The sequence below is a fragment of the Littorina saxatilis genome, linkage group LG3 (assembly GCF_037325665.1).
Source record: "Littorina saxatilis isolate snail1 linkage group LG3, US_GU_Lsax_2.0, whole genome shotgun sequence".
Taxonomy (NCBI): Eukaryota; Metazoa; Mollusca; class Gastropoda; order Littorinimorpha; family Littorinidae; genus Littorina; species Littorina saxatilis.
The window spans coordinates 7,213,685-7,219,414 of NC_090247.1; the positions used below are offsets into that span (position 1 = coordinate 7,213,685).

The 5,730-nt window shown below is 42.2% G+C and overlaps 1 protein-coding gene across 6 annotated transcripts in view; it reads right to left on the minus strand.

Annotated features, from left to right (window-relative positions):
• The window catches only part of LOC138961517 (adhesion G-protein coupled receptor G6-like), a 437,302-nt gene that overhangs the window by 139,880 nt on the left and 291,692 nt on the right, over nucleotides 1–5,730 (minus strand). The gene's annotated exons all lie outside the window — the stretch shown is intronic.

Sequence of the window (5,730 nt, forward strand, 5' to 3'; positions counted from 1 at the left end):
GGTACTTAGATGCCAAGGTCGAGATGAAAAGATGACTATGAGCACGACAGAAATTACAACAGAAGTGTCATAGCAAAGAGATTCCTTCTTCCCCCGATAGAACATCCTAAATCTTCACACACACACACACACACACACACACACACATTCACACACATCATCCACACATACGCATGCACGCACGCACAAACGCACACACACACACACACACACACACACACACACACCACATCCCTCGTCTCGCTTCCCCCCCGTCTATGTTAAAACATAATAGTCAAAACTTGCACGCATACACAACAGACACAATAAGAAAACATCAACAACAAAAACCAATGAACTTACAAACCCACCCATCTCCCCCCCCCCCCCCCCCTTTCCCCGTCGCGATATAACCTTCATGGTTGAAAACGACGTTAAACACCAAATAAAGAAAGACTAGCTGAATCTATCATTTTTGCAAGCCCATACACCAACACACGCATTGACCAATTCGCAGTGTAGTGCACGCTAGCGGGCCGCCTTCCAGCCGCTGCTGTTGGTTTTACACGATCCGGCTCCGCTGCATAGGATTAGTGACAACGCCAGAGTGTATCTGGATGTTTTTGTAAGCCAAAGGCCGGCGGCGGGGATTAGTATGGGTCTGTCAGAATCTGCTCAGTTGTTGCTCTGCGAGTGCCAAATAGAGGACACGGTTTGCTTTTGAAGTATAGAGAGTGCAGTGTTGTTTGCATGAATACTTATGATTATTACTTCTTTTTATTCTCTTTTTTTTTTCTTTTTTTTTTAGGGGGGGGGGGCTTGTTTTCCCAAAAATAATTATGTATAGGACTTATCAATGTATATATATGTATTAGCGTGCAAGTCGGCCCACTGTAAAGTGCATCATTTAGTAAGTGAGTAAAATAATGATTGAACCAGTTTGTTTGTTCTCTGTATATATAATCTTGATTATTTATCAGGCGGCGAGAATGAGGGGAGTGGGGGGGTGGGGGAGGGGGGGGGTGGGAGGCGAACAGAATGTTCGAAAACCATGCTATGTCGATTTTGGAAATGTTAGATGGTTGGATGATTGGTTTTGGATTTATGTCGTTGATGATGATTCAGTGGAGTAGCATTTACCATGCAATTAACTATATACTCATTTTACATGTGAGAATCTGAGTGTGTGTTGTATTTAGCTTAACTAGGCCTACTAATCACTTCCTTCAGCATCAACTGACTTCGTAGCTTACATCGGGCTTTTTTTAATTGAAAATAAAGGTAAATATGTGAATTGGTCACTCGGTTGCTGATTACCATTGTATGGGTTTTATTATCTAATTACTTTATCACACTTTGAGAGAACAAAATCGTTGTACTGTGCAGCATGTGCTGTGGCGTAGTTCCTATCTATATCTTGCATTGCATGCACTAGAGTGTATTTTAGTACGCATCAATATAGTTCAAAACGTATTTCCGAACACACCTTTTTTTTCCTCATCCTGGATCTCCGCGACTTCGCTTCACAAAAAGTAATTACTTGTATTCTATTATTTCATTGTTTGCACACATACACTCTGATCACGACCTGACTGACTGGCATCGGACTAACCAATATAATCATGACAAGGTATACACACACTTACACAGAACAGACGGTCGAAAGTGTACCATAGGATGTACGTGGTCAATGATGAGTTATGAGTTTATAGTGCGTTACTGAAACTGTGGACAGCGATTTTTGTGTCTGGATTCATGAGAAAACAAAGGCCAGTGGCATACCGCTGTAAATTAATGGTAAGACATTATTTTTTATTTAATTATTGATTGCACTAATTTGACTGGTCATGTCATTTAAAATTACAACTAAAGTAATATTTTCACTTCAACAAAACGTTAGTATTCTTCCTCATTCACTTTTCTTCTCACAGTAAGTAAAACAGGTCAGTATAGCCACACACACACACACACACCGACACACACGCGCGCACCACCCCACCCCCACCCCACCCCCACCCCCCACCCCCCCCCCACACACACACACACACTCTGCAATGTCACCGTCCATTGCTTGCAAAAAAACACCTATATAAACCAGAGACTGTTTCCCGAGGTGTACCAAGCTTTAGTTGGATGTCTGCTGTCTGGAAACAAGTAGCCCTCTTCTGAGCTCTTCTATTTTTTTCTCGAGGGGTCTTTCCATCGGGGGAGAGAGGGTTCTTCCCTCTATTGATTTTAGTCCTCCAAGCTTGGGCGCAAGACGTCCAATTTCTCACAGCGGCCCATGGAGTGGATTAGAATCACCCCTACACATCTGGAGCGGCGACACAAGTTAATTGCCTTTTGGAGGCTTAGTCTGTGTTCTGTGTGGGTCGTGGAGTCGTATAGGTGAGGAAAGCCGGATAAACATGACAAAAACAAGAACAGGAGGACAGGTAGAATTTTTTTATTTTGTTTGTTTGTATGCTTAACGCCCAGCCGACCACGAAGGGCCATATCAGGGCGGTGCTGCTTTGACATTTAACGTGCGCCACACACAAGACAGAAGTCACAGCACAGGCTTCATGTCTCACCCAGTCACATTATTCTGACACCGGACCAACCAGTCCTAGCACTAACCCCATAATGCCAGACGCCAGGCGGAGCAGCCACTAGATTGCCAATTTTAAAGTCTTAGGAATGACCCGGCCGGGGTTCGAACCCACAACCTCCCGATCACGGGGCGGACGCCTTACCCCAAGGCCAACCGTGCCGGTGGACAGGTAGAAGAAGAACAAGAATAAGACGATTTGAAGAACAAGAATGCCATGGACACGAACAAGAAAAAGAGTCAGAAAAACAAAAACAGAAGAAGAAAAAAAACCGGGGAAAAAAACGGAGACAGACAAGAAGAAAAATAACAACGACGACAGCAACAACATGAAAAGATCAAGAATAACAATAATTTAAAGAACAAGAATCGCACGAACACGAACAAGAAAGCAAAATGGAAATAAAGAAATAGACAAAGAAAAAACAAAGACAACAGAGAAGAAGCGAGAAGAAGAGATGAACGACGACAGCAACAATATGAGACATAGCGGATTCATCAACAAACAAGCAAACCAATATCTGAATCAATAAATCCCTAGATAAATCATTAGTCGATTCGAGGAGCAATTAAGAAAAAGGAATCAAACGTACTTGTGAATGCATATAATTCTTATTGTCTTATTTTTAATTCTTAACAGGAGAACACGAATTAATGTGGAAGACGAAGCAAAAGAGCAGAAGAAAGAGGGAATAAGAAATAGAAAAAAGAAGCGAAAGAGTTGCAATCCAATTACGAACACTCAAAAACGCCAGGTAATTAACACTGAGATAAAAAGGATGCTGCTATTGTTTGCTTTTATTATCTAGAAGACCAACCCCTCATCAAGGAACACCCCCCCCCACACACACACACACACACACACACACACACACACACACACACACACACACACACACACACACCGACACACACACACCGACACACACACACACCGAAACACACACACACACACACACACACACACACACACACACACACACACACACACATACGTACACACAAACACACGCACACATACACACACACATACACACAAACTCACACACCTACACACACGCACACACACACACACACACACACACACACGACATCCCCTCCCCGCTAAATACAAACACAAGCACGTGGACACACAACCTCCCCTCTCCACCCCATCCCCCCCCCCTATCCCCGCTTGCACACGAACTATATGCACACACATTTATCTTCCCTTTTTTTATATTCAATTTCAGGACGTTGATTCACAATTTACGGGGGATTTCCCCAGTGAAATATTCTGTGTTTGATTTGCCAGACATTTATACGGCTGTTTGGAGATCAATGCGTTATCCCGACAGCGCCTTCCCCCATGATGTGTGTCCACTTTGTCTGATTCCACTCTTTGTGACCTACTTCTGCGACATTGGCCGTCATTCAAAACTCTTTTCTGGTACTTCCCGTATACATTTATCTGTGCGTGTGTTGTTTTGTGACTGTGGCCGTCATTCCTACAGTTGTTTCCCATGTCTACGGTTTCTTTCCAATGTTTATGACTTATTTTTAGTGGTGTTTGTGTTTTTGATGACTACGGCCTTTATTCAAAATGTTCTGCTGGTACTTACCGTCTTCAGCTGTGCTTGCGTTGTCTTAATGCAATGGCCATCATTCACAAAAACGTCTATTGGTACTTTCCATGTCTACGGTTTCTTTCCGTTGTTTATGATTTTGTTAAGTGGTGTTTGTGTGTATGATGACGTTGGCCGTCATTCAAAACTAGCAAGATCTAGATCAGCACTTTTGAGGACGTGTACGGGAACGTGTACGGGTATCGTCATCAAATCTAGGTTTTACGTCACGCGTTTGCCAAGATCTGCAGTCTTGGTGGAAGCAAAACAACGTATGCATTTGGAACATTAGAGAAAAAAGTGAGTCACGGGTGACGCAATATCTACTCGTACACGTACAGGTCTTTGCTACACGTTCGATCATCCAGAACACTGTGCTATCTGCAATATTATTATTGTTTCTCGATTTAAGCTGGATCGTCATCCAACAAAACAATCTGCAGTTTCTTTCAGTATTTTTAGCTGCGGTTGTGTAATCGCAGTACTATGGCCTTCTTTCAGAATCGTCTACGGTTTCTTCCCGTGTATAGTGGTGCTTATGTTTTGTTCAGTATGTCATGGCTGTCATACAGTTCACACTTTCTTTCAATGTTAGCTTTGCTTGTTTTTTCCACCGGTAATGTATGGCCGTGGTTCAGAAATGTGTACAGTTTCTTCCCGTGTGCATAATATGATGAACATGACAATGACAATGACAATGACAATGGCAATGACAATGACAATGGCAATGGCAATGACAATGGCAATGACAATGGCAATGACAATGACAATGGCAATGACAATGACAATGACAATGGCAATGACAATGACAATGACAATGGCAATGACAATGAAAATGACAATGACAATGGCAATTAATTGTTTTACGATGGTAAACCAATGAGCACAAAGTGGTTGCTTATGGGATTATTTATTTATTTATTTATTTACGAGGATTTATATCGCGCACGTATCTCACCACACAAGGCGACTCAAGGCGCATGTTACCTATCAATGCCGTGTGAGATGGAATTGTTTACACAATATATCACGCATTCACATCGGCCAGTAGATCGACTGCCTTTAGGCGCTGCATCCACCTTTCACGGCCTATTATTCCAGGTCACACGGGTATTACACTAAATAGATCAAACATTACATTGAAAAAAAGTATGTCAAAATGACTTTCGCACATGAGTTGTTTTTATTGATCCTGGTTTTAGTTGTGCTCCTTTTCCCAGTATTATTACCGTCATTCAAAACTGTTTACGATTTCTTCCCGTTTCTACTTGTACTTTTTTTTCTCTCAAAACTACGCACGTTATTTAGGTCCAGTGTTGTGTTTTCACCAGCCGAAGTTCGGTCAGTTATGTTCCGTATGGTACAATCATGGCTGCAGATTGTGTGTTAATGAAAGTGCATACCTTTTATATTTAGTTGTGGGGATACCATTAGCTGTTCAAACACCAAGTCGCTCAGTTTCTTCTTGGACCTCTTATTTGCTTTGCTGTAGGAATTGTAAAAGCCGCCTTCCTTCTTAGAACATGTGTATAATACAGTTCAAACATCCCGTCGCAA